This window comes from Heptranchias perlo, chromosome 8, assembly GCF_035084215.1.
Source record: "Heptranchias perlo isolate sHepPer1 chromosome 8, sHepPer1.hap1, whole genome shotgun sequence".
NCBI lineage: Eukaryota > Metazoa > Chordata > Chondrichthyes > Hexanchiformes > Hexanchidae > Heptranchias > Heptranchias perlo.
Genome location: NC_090332.1, coordinates 60,664,087 through 60,680,425, shown reverse-complemented (window position 1 = coordinate 60,680,425; position 16,339 = coordinate 60,664,087). Strand labels below are relative to the sequence as shown.

Here is a 16,339-nt window from a genome sequence, read left to right as displayed (position 1 = left end):
TCACCATGAGCATTGCCACGAGAGATCCACTAGAGTGTTGATCAAAATAAGGCTGGGGATAATTCAGCCCATAACCCATTGGCTGCATCTGTTTCCAGGCCAGATGGAACAGCAGACCCCACAGGATCACAAATAGAGGGTTGGGGGGAACTGCAAACTCTGAAAATCTGAAATGAAAACAAAAAATGCTGGAAATGCACTGCACACTGGTCAGTATCTAACAGAAAAAATGTTTCGGGCATAACCCTTCATCAGAGCTGAACAAAGGATTATACTAGAAAGATTAACTTGGCTTTTTACTGACTGACCTGCTCTGTGATCCCAGCATGCTTTTTTTTGTGGATTACAATTGTGACTTTCAAGTGCCAACTTGAAAGCTGGGTCAAACTAAAGGTGGATAGGCATGTGCAATGCAATCTGTTCAGTTCAGCTTGGCTGCTATGCAAAGATAGCCAGACTACACACTCCCATTAGAATTTAAAGTCAAAATCCACTTAAATTGTTGCTTTCTTTGTTTTTTTTCCCCCCTGTCAAATGGTTCAGGTAAAAATGACATTGGCCTAGAATAGATATTTAAATAATAGCAAGGCTTTTTTTTTGTTGTAATTCTGTAGTATGTTTGGAAAAAGCCCCTGGAAAAAACTTTTTTTTTCCCCCCCCAAGTCACTTACAACTGCACTTTCAAATTCCCAACTATCGAGCCTTTGGCCCTCCATTCACCACAACATTTGTGCGGCTACCAATCTGCTCAATCACACCCTCGCCTTCACCTTTGATGCCCTTGTCCCCATTGAAACCATTGCACTCTCACCCTAGTTGTTCCCCCAGGTATGGCCCTCATCTCCGTTCCCTTAAATCCAAAGGATGCAGACTTGAACCGTTTATAGCAGACAACTGGTTCAGCCATTCATCGCCAGATCTGGCTGGATAACATAAAGCCGTATCGGGTCCTGCTGTCCTCTGCTCACCGTTCCAGGATCCTGGAATGCAAAGTTAAGCCCCAGCTTTTTTTCTCCACGACAAACCGTTTTGTTAAACCCCTGCCCCCTCCACCCTCACCTCCAACGAAAAGAGCAAGGAGCTCATGGACGTCTTTGTTACTAAGATTGAGACCATCCGTTCAGCTGCCTCTGCCGCTTCCCTCCCTTCCCCTAGGCCACCAAGCCAAACTTCCCCTAAGGTTCCCCCCTGCTCTAGCCCTGAGCTCTCATCTTTCACTAGTTTCTCCCCTATCTCTCCTCATGCCCTCTCCGAGCTCATCTTGACCATGAGACTGACCTCCTGCTCCCTCAACCGTATTCATACTAAACTGCTGACCACCCAACTTCCCATCCTGGCCCCCATGTTAGCTGATATTGTTAACTGTTTCCCTCTCAGGTACTGTCCCCCTCCCCTTCAAATCTGCCATCATCACCCCCCTCCTGAAAAAACCCACCCTTGACCCCTCTGTCCTTGCAAACTAGCCCCAACTCCAACCTCCCTTTCCTCTCCAGTCCTTGAGCGTGTTGTCACCTCCCAAATCCATGCCCATCTTTCCCGCGACTCCACATTTGAATCCCTCCAATCAGGTTTCCGACCGTGCCGCATCACTGAAATGGCCCTTACCAAAGTCACCAAAGGGCATCCTATGTGACTCCTCATCCTTCTCGACCTGACTGTAGCCTTTGACATGGTTGACCACACCATCCTCCTCCAGCGCCTCTCCTCTGTCGTCCAGCTGAGTAGGACTGCGCTTGCCTGGTTCCATTCTTTTCTATCCAATCGTAGCCAGAGAATCACCTGAAAGGCTTCTCTTCCCGCTTCCGCACCGTTACCTCAAGTCCCCCAGGGATCAACCCTTGGAGCCCCTTCCTATTTCTGATCCACATGCTGCCCCTCAGAGACATCATTCAAAAACACGTCAAATTCCAAATGTACAGTGATGACACCCAGCTCTGCCTCACCACCAACTCTCTCGACCCTGCCACTGTTTCTCATTTGTCACACTGCTTGTCTGACAGACAAAAATTTCCTCCAACTAAATATTGGGAAGACAGAAGCTGTTGTCTTTGGTCCCTGCCCCAAACTCTGTTCCCTAGCCACCGACTCCATCCCTCTCCCTGGCCACTGTCTGAGGTTGAACCAGACTGTTCACAACCTTGCCGTCCTAAATGACCGAGATGAGTTTCCGACCACATATCCACTCCATCACCAAGACCACCTACTTCCACCTCCGTAACATCACCCGTCGCCGCCCCTGCCTCAGCTCATCTGTTGCTGAAACACTCACCCATGCCTTTGTTACCTCTAGACTCAACTATTCCAATGCTTTCCTGGCTGGCCTCCCATCTTCCTCCCTCCATAAACTTGAGCTCATCCAAAACTCTGCTTATCCTAACTCGCACCAAGTCCCGTTCACCTATCACCCCTGTGATCACTGACCTAGATTGGCTCCCGTTCCGGGAACGCCTTGATTTTAAAATACTCATCCTTGTTTTCAAATCTCTCTATGGCCTCACCCCTCCCTATCTCTGTAACCTCCTCCAGCCCTACAACCCTCCCAGATCTCTGTACTCTCCAATTCTTGCCTCTTGCATATCCCTGATTTTAATGCCTTCAGCTGCCTAGGCCCTAAGCTCTGGAATTCCCTCCCTAAATCTCTCCACCTCTTCTTTAAGATGCTCCGTAAAACCTACCTCTTTGACCCAGCTTTTGGTCACCTGTTCTAGTATCTTTGTAGTTCCGTGTCAAATTTTGTTTGATAATGCTCCTGTGAAGCACCTTGGGACAGTTTACTACATAAATGCATGTTGTATGTCTGCTCTTTTTGTTGAACTGTTGGCAAGTTGTTTACCAGATTGCAAATGGCAAGATAATACTGTTACAAATGAGCTGCTTTTAATGGTAATCATCACTATTGTTTCATTATCTCCTTTTATCCTAAATGCTGGTTTGTACCTTCCAGCCCACTATTTGCCAATGCTTTTATTTCCTATTAGCTATTAAATTTGCTTTTATGTGTATCTGTAATGCTGCAATGCAGACCAATCCTCAGTTTAGCCTATTGAAGCATGGAATGTTAATTCAATTTTAAAAAACCGTTACTCAACAGCCTGAATGATTTTGAAAGCACCGTCTCGATTGTTCCAACATGGCCTGGATCTTTTTCAAAGCAACAACACAAGTTATAAAATTTGACTTTATTAAACACAGCTGTAAAGGAAAATCTATTGTACAGAATTGTTTGGTTAGTTAATTACTGCATAACAAGGATTGAATAATAGTATGTTTACCTTTTTAAGTGAAAAAATATGAAATGTAAAACTAGGTAATTTAAACAGAGATTTCTTGCAGATGTATTTTCCCTTTTCACCTTTTTTTTAAAAAGATGGACCTTGTGTTCAGACTCAAAGGAAATTGACACTTCTATTTGTACATGAAGTTTATACATACAATATTTGTAGTAGCTTTCTAAATACAAAAGATGTCAACGGTGGAGAAAGTGTAAAGAATTTCAAAGTGTCAAATTGTAAAAATGCAGAGAAGCTTTTGTCTTTAACTTTTTAGCTTGCCATCATTGCATATGAACACACAGGAGGCCACGGGTTAACACCAAGGCACAGTGTATCCAAATTAGATGAAAATATGTAAAAGTCAAATGTTGGCAAAGGTGGTTGTGCTTTAAGAAGTGGTTGCTTTTTTCAGCTTGTCACTCCTCCCCTCCCTGATTTAACTTCTGACTTTAAGCTATATGTCGCTGTTTTGATTTGCCTCTGAAAAGTCAGATTTTAAAAAAAAATCTTATTATGCTCTTAAAGTTCTGGTTTCTGTGCATACTTTTCTGGGGATGAGAGTGTTGCAGTTTGGGCCATCTCACACAGTATCACTTAATTTCACTGGCATGGATAGGTATCTAATTGCACACAGTATTTGAGAAATGTTGCCTTATATTTACACCAATTATGTGCAAATTCTCACTGTATGGGCAAAACACTGTTGGAAAAAAATCAGCTTGAACTTTTGACTAATTGCTTGGTTCGTTAAATATTGTTTTGAATCTAGTCTCCATATTATAAGAGGCACAGGAGGAGGTGCAAAAAAGATTTACTAGGATGATACCAGAACTGAGAGGTTATACTTAGAATCATAGAATCATAGAAGTTTACAACATGGAAACAGGCCCTTCGGCCCAACATGTCCATGTCGCCCAGTTTATACCACTAAGCTAGTCCCAATTGCCTGCACTTGGCCCATATCCCTCTATACCCATCTTACCCATGTAACTGTCCAAATGCTTTTTAAAAGACAAAATTGTACCCGCCTCTACTACTGCCTCTGGCAGCTCGTTCCAGACACTTATCAGGAAAGGTTGAACAAGCTTGGGGCTTTTGCTTCAGAAAAGAGAAGAATATAAGAAATAAGATCAGGAGTAGGCCATATGCCCCCTCGAGCCTGTTCCACCATTCAATAAGATCGTGGCTGATCATCTACCTCAACTCCACTTTCCAGCCCTATCTACATATCCCTTGATTCTCCAAATATCCATCGATCTCAGTCTTGAATATACACAATGACTGAGCATCCACAGCCCTACGGGGTAGAGAATTCCAAAGATTCACAACCCTTTGAGTGAAGAATTTTTCCTCAACTCAGTCTTAAATGGCTGACCCCTTATCTTGAGATTATGACTCCTAGTTCTAGACTCTCCAGCCAGGGGAAACACGCTCTCAGCATCTACCCTGTCAAGCCCTCTCAGCATCTTATGGTTCAATGAGATCATCCCTCATTCTTCTAAACTCCAGAGACTATAGGTCCATTCTACTCAATCTTGCCTCATAGGACAACCCCCCTCATCCCAGGCACTGCCTCTAAGGCAAATATACCCTTCCTTAGGTAAGGAGAACAAAACTGTACACAGTACTCGGTGTGGTCTCACCAGAGCCCTATATAATTACAGCAAGACCTGAGGGATGACCTGATAGAGGTTTTTAAGATCGTGAAAGGATTTGATGAGGTAGACGTGGAGAAGGTACATTGACTTGCATGGAAACTACAGCACAGAAGCAGGCCGTATGGCCCACCGGGTCTATGCCGGCATTTATGCTGCACATGAGCCTCTTTCCCTCCCTACTTCGTCTAACCTTATCAGCATACCCTTCTATTCTTTTCTCCCTCATGTGCTTATCTAACTTCCCCTAAATGCATCTATGCTATTTGTCTCAACTACTCCTTGTGGTAACATGTTCCACATTCTTACCACTCTTTGGGCAAAGAGGTTTCTCCTGAATTCCCTATTGGATTTATTAGCGATTTATTTTATATTTATAACCTACTTTTGGAGTCCCTCACAAATGGAAACATTTTCTCCGTGTCTCCCCTATCATTATCTTAAAGACCTCTGTCAGATCACCTGTCAGCCTTCACTTTTCTAGAGAAAAGGGCCCCAGCCTGTTCAGCCTTTCCTGATAAGGTTATCCTCTCAGTTCTGGTATCATTCGTGTGAATCTTTTTTGCACCCCCTCCAGTGCCTCTGTCCTATGGAGACCAGAACTGTGGACAGTACTCCGTGTGGTCTAACCAAGGTTCTATACAAGTTTAGCATATCTGCTTTTCAACTGTCTAGAAAATCCCTCTAGAAATGAATCTCAGTACTTGATTTGCCTTTTTATGGCCTTATTAAACTTTGTCACTACTTTAAGTGATTTGTGTATCTGTGCCCCTAGATCCCTTTGCTCCTCTATGCCATTTAGACTCTTATTATCCAAGTAGTATGTGGCCTCCTTATTCTTCCTACAAAAGTGCACCACCTCACACTTATCTATATTTAAATCAATTACACGCCCATTCTGCAAGTTTATTTATGTCCTCTTGCATTTTGACGCCTTCTTCCTTTGTATTAACTACAACCCCCAATTTGGTGTCGCCCACAAATTTTGCAATTGTACTTCTGATTCCTGAACTCATTTATGTAAATTGTGATCAACTGTGATCCCAGCACTGACCCTGTGGAACACCACTTCCCACCTTTTGCCTGTCTGAGTCGCTATCCTTGACTCCTGTTCTCCTGTTTTGTAGCCAACTTGCAATCCATTCTGCTACCTGTCCCCTGACTCCCCATGCTCTGATCTTAGTCATGAGTCTAAAATGTGGTACCTTATCAAAGGCCTTTTGAAAATCCAATAAGGTTGATCAAGCATGACTTTGCCTTCTAAAATCCATACTGACTATTCTTTATTATATTTTGTTTCTCCAGATGTTTTTCTATTACATCTTTGAGTAAAGATTCCATTATCTTTCCTACCACCGATGTTAAGCTGAGTGGTCTATCGCCATTTTTAAATATAGGAATAACATTAGCTGTCTTCTAGCACTATTCCCTATTCTAATACATTTTTATATACATGTAATAATACCTCTGCTATCTCTTCCCTCAATTTTAATATGCAGGGATGCAATTTATCCCTTCTAAGTTTGATTAGTTTATCAATTATCTCCTCTCTTTCTATCTTAAATGTCTATCTTTTTTTATCTCTTCTAATGCCATACCCACCTTGTTAGTCTCCCTGGTAAATACTGAGGCAAAGTAACTATTCAATATTTCTGCCATTTTGCTGTCATTACCTGTTAGTTTATCTTGTGCATTCCTTAGTGGCCCTGTTCCTATTCTGATTTTTCTTTTATTTGTGTCTTTAGAATACTTTTTTTTATATTCCTTGATAATTTAATTTCTTAGTTCCTCTTTGCTTTCCGAATTGTTTTTTTGACTTCTTTACTAACTTTTTACTACTTCCCTTTTGTCATCCTCTCCCTTATTGTCAATGTACTTAGTGTATGCCTTTTTCTTTAGTTTCAATTTTACCCTTATCTCTTTATTCATCCATTTCATTATCGGCTAGTTTGTTCTTTTTAGAGGAATATATTTCTCCTGGACTCTTGATCACTAAATATTTCCCACTGTTCTATCTCTTTCTGTCAATTTTTTTTCCAGTTTACCTTCCCTAGTTCCATTCTCATTCCCTCAAAATTAGCTTTATTCCCAATCTATTGGTCTTTGGTCTTTGTCTTACATACAGTTTAAAATAATGATTGAGAAAGACATATGTTATCGCTATTGCCTAGATGTTCCCCTACACTTACTTCTCTTATCTGCTCTGGTTCATTTTCCGTTACGAGATCCAGCAGTGATTCCTCTCCTGTTGGACTTCTCATATACTGGGTAAGAAAGGAGCCCTGTACACACTGTTTAAAAACTCCATTCCCTTTTCCCCTTTCCCTACATCATCTTGCCAGTTTATTTGGTAGTAGTTGAAATCTCCCATGAATATTCAATTTTTTAAACTCATTTTATAGATTTGTCTACCTATTCCTGTTAACGTGATCGATCCCTTTTTATCCTTTGTCTCAATCCATATGGATTCTGTTTCTATCTTAATGTTACTTATGTCCCTTTTTTTTCTATTGCCATTATGTCGTCTCTAATTAGTACAGCTACCCCACCTCCCTTCTTCCTTCCCTATCCTTTTTAAATACATTATATCCTGCAATATTTAACTGCCATTGTTATTCTTTATGTATCCATGTTTCAGTTATCTCTACCACATTTGGCTCCTCACTGTGAATTATTGCCTCCAGTTCCCTCGTTTTGTTTTGGATGCTGTGCACATTGCTGTACAGGCAGTTTAGTTTGTTTTTGGTAATTCCCCTCACTTATGTTCTATAACTGAATAGAATATAGATATTTCCGCTTGTGGGGGAGACCAAAACTAGGAACCATAAATATAACGATAGTCACTAATAAATTCAATAGGGAATTCAGGAGAAAGGTCTTTACCCAGAGAGTGGTTAGAATGTGAAACTTGCTACCAGAAGGGTAGTTGAGGCAAATAGCACAGGTGCATTTAAGGGGAAGCTACATAAGCCCATGAGGGAGAAAGGAATAGAAGGTTATGCTGATGAGATTAGATGGAGAGGTGGGAGGAGGAGGCTCTCCCCAAAGGTAGGGGAGTCTATAACGAGGGGGCATAGATTTAAGGTGAGAGGGGAGAGATACAAAAGGGTCCAGAGGGGCAATTTTTTCACTCAAAGGGTGGTGAGTGTCTGGAACGAGCTGCCAGAGGCAGTGGTAGAGGCGGGTACAATTTTGTCTTTTAAAAAGCATTTGGACAGTTACATGGGTAAGATGGGTACAGAGGGATATGGGCCAAGTGCAGGCAATTGGGACTAGCTTAGTGGTATAAACTGGGCGACATGGACATGTTGGGCTGAAGGGCCTGTTTCCATGTTGTAACTTCTATGATTCTATGTGGAGCATAAACACTGGCATGGACCAGTTGGGCCGAATGGCCTGTTTCTGTGCTGTACATTCTATGTAAAATAGTTTTTTGAAACGCAGCTGGTGTGATGAAATATACTAAATATCCCAATAGCACAGTTTCAAAATAGCTTTTTTGGGCACTGAAATTTTTTGTCAACTGATCCAGTGGACTCATCTGTGCCTAGAACTATTATTCTGGGATCCATCCAGGCACAGTCTAGTGCTCCCTGCCACCTCCAGATGTGTGCTCTGATCTGAGACCCCCCCCCCCAATTCATTACCGTTGCCCAGATTTTATATCCTTCCTCATAGGCCACCACCATCCCCTTCTCAGGGCTATGACCTGCTCACTCTCCCAGCTCCACCTGCTTGCTGTCCAGTGCTCTGTCACCCACATGTTGCAGAACAACTCCAACAGCTCTTGCCACCCAATCCCAGTATGTGTTGCAAGCATTTGCCTTTGTACCTTATGTGTTAAAGATAAGAGCTAGATACTGAATACATCAGTGAAAGCATATTTAAGAAACACCATTGTGGCCATACAGAAAAGAGAAAGAACAAAGGGGAGGAAAGATTTACTAGAGTGAAGGAAGCAATGAGAATATGAGTTGGACACAAACTGAGTTGCAGACACCACAAGGAGAAGAATGCATGAGTTGGGCACCCCATTACAGGAAAGATATAAAATAAATGGAAAAGTGCAGCATAGATTTGCTACAATGTTAGTAGGGACGAGAAGTTAGTTACAAAGGGAGACTTAAGAAGTTGGGCCTTTTTTCTACTAAAACTCGGAAGGTTAAGGGGTGACTTAATAAAGGTTTTCAAGATCAAGGGGTTCTGATAAGGTAAATAATGATGGATTGTTTCCACTGGTTGGTGTGCCATTAATGAAAGGGCACAAACTTAAGATCATTGAATTAAAGAGGATGGTAGAAATGTGACTTAAGTGGAGAAGAACCATTTGGCACAGAATTTTTAGATCAAATGGTTTGTTTGTGTTGACATGCAATGGGTGGGGGAGGGGGGAGACGGAATGTAAAAAGATGGGAGACAGACAGTGAGGGACAAAATACTAGTGAGTAAATAAGCGCGGACAGTTACAAGAAAAACTTTTCTTTTGTCTGAACAATACTGGGAAAAATGTGTGTTAAATGGTATAATGTTCCTGTCACAAGACAGACTCGGTGAGTAATACAAAGGGAGGCCTGCTAGTAGTTAAAATGATTTTTGCTTTCCAAAAGATTAGATATGGGGCAGGATTTGATTTGATTTTTTTTCTTCTTTCTAAACTTTGCTCAAGTTCCTGAGAAACCCATTGCAAAGAGCAAGTGCAGTGTTACTCTAATTGTAGCAGCAAGTAGAACTGTAGGCCTTTGATAAAGTCCCACATAAGAAGTTAGTGTGCAAAATTAAAGCACATGGGATTGGGGGTAATATACTGGCATGGATTGAAAATTGGTTAACAGACAGGAAACTGAGTAGGAATAAATAGGTCTTTTTTGGGGTGGCAGGGAGCGACTAGTGGGGTACCGCAGGGATCAGTGCTTGGGCCCCAGCTATTCACGATATACATCAATGATTTGGATGAGGGAACCAAATGTAATATTTCCAAGTTCGCTGATGACACAAAACTAGATGGGATCGTGAGTTGTGAGGAGGATGCAAAGGGGCTTCAAGGCGATTTAGACAAGTTGAGTGTGTGGGCAAATACATGGCAGATGCAGTATAATGTGGATAAATGTGAAGTTATCCACTTCGGAAGGAAAAACAGAAAGGCAGAGTATTATTTAAATGGTGATAGATTGGGAAATATTGATGTACAAAGGGACCTGGGTGTCTGTGTACACCAGTCACTGAAAGCAAACATGCCGGTGCAGCAAGCAGTTAGGAAGGCAAAATGTATGTTTGCCTTCATTGCAAGAGGATTTGAGTACAGGAGCAAGGATGTCTTACTGCAGTTATACAGGGCCTTGGTAAGACCACACCTGGAGTATTGTGTTCAGTTTCGGTCTCCTTACCTAAGAACGAATAAACTTGCCATAGAGGGAGTGCAGCGAAGGTTCACCAGACTGATTCCTGGGATGGCAGGACTGTTGTATGAGGAGAGATTGGGTCGACTCGGCCTGTATTCACTCGAATTTAGAAGAATGAGAGTGGATCTCATTGAAACATATAAAATACTGACAAGGCTTGACAGACTGGATGCAGGGAGGTTGTTTCCCCTGGCTAGGGGGTCTAGAATGAGGGGTCACAGTCTCAGGGTACGTGGTAGGACACTTCGGACTGAGGTGAGAAGAAGTTTCTTCACTCAGATGGTGGTGAACCTGTGGAATTCCCTACTACAGAAGGCTGTGGAGGCCAAGTCACTGAATATATTTAAGAAGGAAATTGATAGATAAATTGATTAGACACAAGGCATCAAGGGGTATGGGGAGAGAGCGGGAATATGGCATTGAGATAGAGGATCAGCCAAAATATTGAATGGCAGAGCAGGCTCGAAGGACCAAATGGCCTACTCCTGCTCCTATTTTCTATGTTTCTATGAACATTTCAGTATTTTTAATTTTTGCTTTAGTTTAAAATTCAAATTATAATGAAACTATACAGTTTGATTATAGACACAGTTTATTATTCACCACATGTAGCAAAGTGTTCCAGATAATTTTAAGCACTAACAGTTTCTGATGTGATTTATGCAGGTTTTTTTTGTTAACGTGTTGCACAAAAAACCTTTTGATTAGAAAGATAAGAAATAGGAGTAGGCCATACGGCCCCTCGAGCCTGCTGCGCCATTCATTAAGATCATGGCTGATCTTTGACCTCAACTCCACTTTCATCTATGTATATATATTTTATAACAAAAACAAAAATAATTATCGACAGCCTTCTGGGGTAAAGAATCCCAAAGATTCACAATCTTCTGAGTGAAGAAATTTCTCCTCATCTCAGTCCTAAATGGCCGACCCCTTATCCTGAGACTGGAGACTCTCCAGCCAGGGGAAACAGCCTCTCGGAATGTTACGTTTCAATGAGATCACCTCTCATTCATCTAAACTCCAGAGAGTATAGGCCCATTCTACTCCATCTCTCCTCATAGGACAGCCCTCTGATTCCTGGGATGAATCTTGTGAACCTTTGTTGCACTGTCTCTAAAGCAAGTATATCCTTCCTTAGGTAAGGAGACCAAAATTTTTCACAGTACTCCAGGTGTGGCCTCACCAAAGCCTTGTACAATTGCAACACAACTTCCTTAGTCTTGTACTCCAACCCCTTTGCAATAAAGGCCAACGTACCATTTGCCTTCCTATCTGCTTGCTGTACCTGCATGTTAACTGTGTGTTTTGTGTACAGGGACACACAAATCCCACTGAACATCAATATTTAATAGTTTCTCACCCTTTTTTAAAAAAAAAAATTCTGTTTTTCTATTCTTCCTACCAAAGTGAATAACCTCACATTTCCCCACTATACTCCATCTGCCACCTTCTTGCCCACTCATTTAACCCGTCTATATCCCTTTGCAGCCTCTGTGTCCTCCTCACAGCTTACTTTGGATCGTCAGCAAACTTGGATTCATTACACTTGGTCCCTTCATCCAAGTCATTAATATATATTGTAAATAGCTGAGGCCCAAGCACTGATCCTTGCGGCACCCCACTAGTTACAACCTGTCAATTAACCAATCCTCTATCCATGTTAATATATTACCCCCAACCCAATGAGCCCTTATCTTGTGTAACAGCCTTTTGTGTGGTACCTTATCGAATGCCTTTCGAAAATCCAAATATACTACAGCCACTGGTTCCCCTTTATCTACCCTGCTAGTTACATCCTCAAAGAACTCTAATAGATTTGTCAAACACGATTTTAGCTTTCATAAAACCGTGTTGACTCAGCCTAATCATATGATTTTCTGAGTGTCCCATTTCCACATCGTTAATAATGGATTGCAGCATTTTCCCGACGACTGATGTCAGGCTAGCTGGCCTGTAGTTCCCTGTTTTCTTTTCCTGCCCCCCCCCCCCCCCCCCCCCCCCGAATCCTTGAATAGCGATGTTACATTTGCTACCTTCCAATCCACTGGGACCGTTCTAGAATCGAGGGAATTTTGGAAGATCACAACCAATGCAGCCACCTCTTTTAGAACCCTAGGATGCAGACCATGAGGTCAAGGGGATTTGTCGGCTTTTAGTTCCATTAATTTCTCCAATACTTTTTCTTTAATATTAATTACTTTAAGTTCCTCACTCTTATTAGACTCTTGGTTCCCCACTATTTCTGGTTTGTTTTTTGTGTCTTCTACTGTGAAGACAGATACAAAATATTTGTTTAACGTCTCTAACATTTCCTTATTCCCCGTTACAATTTCTTCTGTCTCAGCCTCTAAGGGACCCACGTTTACTTTTGCTGCTCTTTTCCTTTCTACACACTTGTAGAAGCTCTTACAATCTGTTTTTATTTTTCTTGCTAGTTTATTCTCATTCTATTTTCTCCCTCTTTTATCAATTTTGCGGTCATCCTTTGCTGTTTTCTAAAACTCGCCCAATCCTCAGGCTTACTGCTCTTGGCAACATTGTAAGCCTCTTTTAATCTAATACTTAACTTCTTTAGTTAGCCACGGATGGATCACTTTTCCTGTGGAGTTTTTATTCCTCAATGGAATGTATATTTGAGAATTATGAATTATTTCTTTAAATGTTCGCCATTGCTTATCGTCAGTCATAATCTTTTAATCTAATTTCCCAATCAACCTTAGCCAATTCGCCCCTCATACCTATGTAATTGGCTTTGTTTAAGTTTGACTCTAGTTTCGGACTTAAGTATGTCACGCTCTAACTCAATGAAATCCTATCATATTATGATCACTTCTCCCCAGAGGATCCCTTACTATGAGATTACGAATTAACACTGTCTCATAATGCAAGACAAGATCGAAAATAGCCTGTTCCCTGGTTGGTTCCATGACTCATTGTTCTAGGAAACTGTCTTGAAAGCATTCCATGAACTCGCCCTCCAAACTACTTTTGCCAATTTGCCCAGTCCATATGAAGATTCAAGCCCCCCCCCATGACTATTGCATTACCTTTGTTATAGGCTCTTCTTATTTCTTGATTAATACTCTGTCCAACAGTATAACTACTGTTAGGGGGCCTATAAACTACTCTCACCAATGTTTACTGCCCCTTATTTCTTATCTCCATCCATACTGATTCTACGTCCTGATCTTCCGAGTCAAGATCTTTTCTCACTACTGTTCTTGTCATCCTTTATTACCAGGGCTATCCCAACACCCCTCTTTTTCTCCTCCCCCTCTTTCTCCCTCCCCCTCCCCCCCCCCCCCCCCCCCACCCCCCGGACTACTTTTTAAAAAGTCAGGTACCCTGGAATATTTAGTTCCTGACCCTGGTCACCTTGCAACCATGTCTCTAACCCATTTATCTCTATTTGTACCATTAATTCATCTATCCTGTTCTGAATGCTTCGTGCATTCAGATAGAACATCTTTTTAATTTTAACTTTTTACTATTTTTCCTTGATTTGACCTTATTCACTGATGCACTATTACTGTTAAACTCTGTACCTTCCTGACACACACTGCTTATCTTTACAGAAATCAGTACACTGCTCTATGGCCTTGATTTTTCACTTTAGATTTATAAATTTACCCTTACCTGAACCCTCTCTTCCACCCACCCCCACCCCACCACCACCTTTTTAGTTTAAAGCCATATCTACTGCCCAATTATTCAATTCGCCATGACACTGGTCCCAGTTTAAGTGGAGCCCATCACAACGGAACAGCTCCCTCTTTTCCAGCACTGGTGCCAGTTCACCAATACTTGAAACCCCTGTCTCCGACGCACTCTTTTTGAGCCATGCATTTAACCATCTAATCTGTTTGACCCTATACCAATTTGCACGAGGCTCAGTTAATAATCCAGAAATTATTACCTTTTGAGGTTCTGATCATTCATTTGGACCCTAGCTCCTCAAATTCCATCAGCAGACCTCATTCCTAATTCTACAATGTTGTTTGTTCCTACATGAACCACGACAACTGGGTCCTCCCCCTCATGCTCCAAGTTCTTCAGCAGCGAGGAGATATCCTGAACCCTGGCACCGGGTTCGGGACTTCCGGTTGCAGCTGCAGAGAACAGTATCTATCCCCCTGACTCTACTATACCCTACCACTACCACATTCCTTTTTATTCCCCCCCCCCCCCCCAACCCCGACTTGAATGGCCTCCTGTACCACGGTGCCGTGGTCAAATTGCCCATCCTCCCTGCAGTCTTTGTTCTCATCCACACAGGTAGCAAGTACCTCGTGCCTGTTGGACAAAGTCAAAGGCTGAGGCTTCTCCGTCACTGCAGCCTGGGTCCCCATACCTGCCTGACCCACAATCACATCCACCTGCCCCTGACCACTGACCAAATCTAAGCTACTATCTAGCGTAAGGAGTGTGACTTCCTCCTGAATCAGTGTGTAGATAACCCTCTCCTCTCCACTGCTCCTTTATACCGGGGCCCGGGGGGATTCCCACCTCTCCCCCTCTCCACTGCTCCTTTATACCGGGCGCTGGGGGGGGATTCCCGCTGTGTTCTCTCCGCTACACCTGTATACCAGAGTGGGGGGTGTTCCTGCCGCGGTCTCTCGCTCGCCACTGCTTTATACTCGGCGCTGGGGGGGATTCCCACGCGCTCGCTCTCTCTCTCCACTGCTCCATTATACCAGGACGCTGGGGGGGTTTCCATGATTTCTCTGGGCTGCGCTCTCCGCTGCTTCTTTATACCCGGCCGTTTGGGGAGGGGGAGTTCTCGTGCTTTTCACTGCTCTTTTATACTTGGGGGATTCCCGCGCTTTCTCTGGGTCCCACTCCCTCTGCTGCTTTAAACCTGGCCACTGAGGTGGGGGATTCACACGCTTTCCCTGATGTGTTAATTTGGAAAACCCCAAGTTGAAGCAGAGATGTGTTTTTTAATTTGTATGCTTTATTATTAATCCTGTTACCCAGTCAAATTACTTTTTCTACGTCAGTAATGCAAACTAAAACCAAAGTGGAACAAGATGTGCTGCTTTTTCAGTTCGTTGTACTGAAGTATATAATTTCACCTTTTTAATATCTTACTAAAGCTTGATATTTTTAGGTGCCAAACACAATCTTATGTGGCGAATGGAAGCTATAAGGTGCCACGATGTATACAGGAGATTGGAGCAGCTTATAAGGAGATCAGATTTGAATTTCAAAGTGCAAGAACCGAAACGCAGATATTGCACTGATTTCCCTTAAACTTGTGCCAATGTATTGGAAACTATATCAAATCCCTTCTTGCAGATTCTGAAACCATAACTTGATATAGTTGAATGTAAGGAATCTTACAACACCAGGTTATAGTCCAACAATTTTATTTTAAAATCACAAGCTTTCGGAGATTATCCCCTTCGTCAGGTGAATGAGTGAAAGGTTCTCAAATCGCATATCTTATATTAGGCTGGGACACCATCACACCAATCAAAAGGTGTCGTTGGTGTTCAAACAGGCCAGTCATGGAGAACAGTACGTCCCAGTACACTGAATATACATTGTGTCAATTACACAGACAGAGAGAAAGAGACCCAAATGGTAGAGAGAGAGTATTAAAAACAGAACTTTTTTTCCCCTTTTGCTGGTGGGGTGACGTGTAGCGTGACATGAACCCAAGATCCTGGTTGAGGCCGTCCTCATGGGTGCGGAACTTGGCTATCAATTTCTGCTCGACGATTTAGCATTGTCGTGTGTCTCGAAGGCCGCCTTGGAGAACGCTTACCCGAGGATCAGTGGCTGAATGTCCTTGACTGCTAAAGTGTTCCCCGGCTGGGGGGGAACCCTCCTGTCTGGCGATTGTTGCGCGGTGTCTGTTCATCCGTTGTCGCAGTGTCTGCATGGCCTCACCAATGTACCATGCTCCGGGGCATCCTTTCCTGCAACGTATGAGGTAGACAACGTTGGCCGAGTCACAGGAGTATGAACTTTGCAATAGTCTGTTCTGTTCTGTGTGACAATGGCT

At 42.6% G+C, this 16,339-nt stretch overlaps 1 protein-coding gene across 1 annotated transcript in view; it reads left to right on the top strand.

Moving 5' to 3' along the window:
- Nucleotides 1-16,339, top strand: part of LOC137324636 (zinc finger protein 292-like) — a 198,458-nt gene that overhangs the window by 73,308 nt on the left and 108,811 nt on the right. The gene's annotated exons all lie outside the window — the stretch shown is intronic.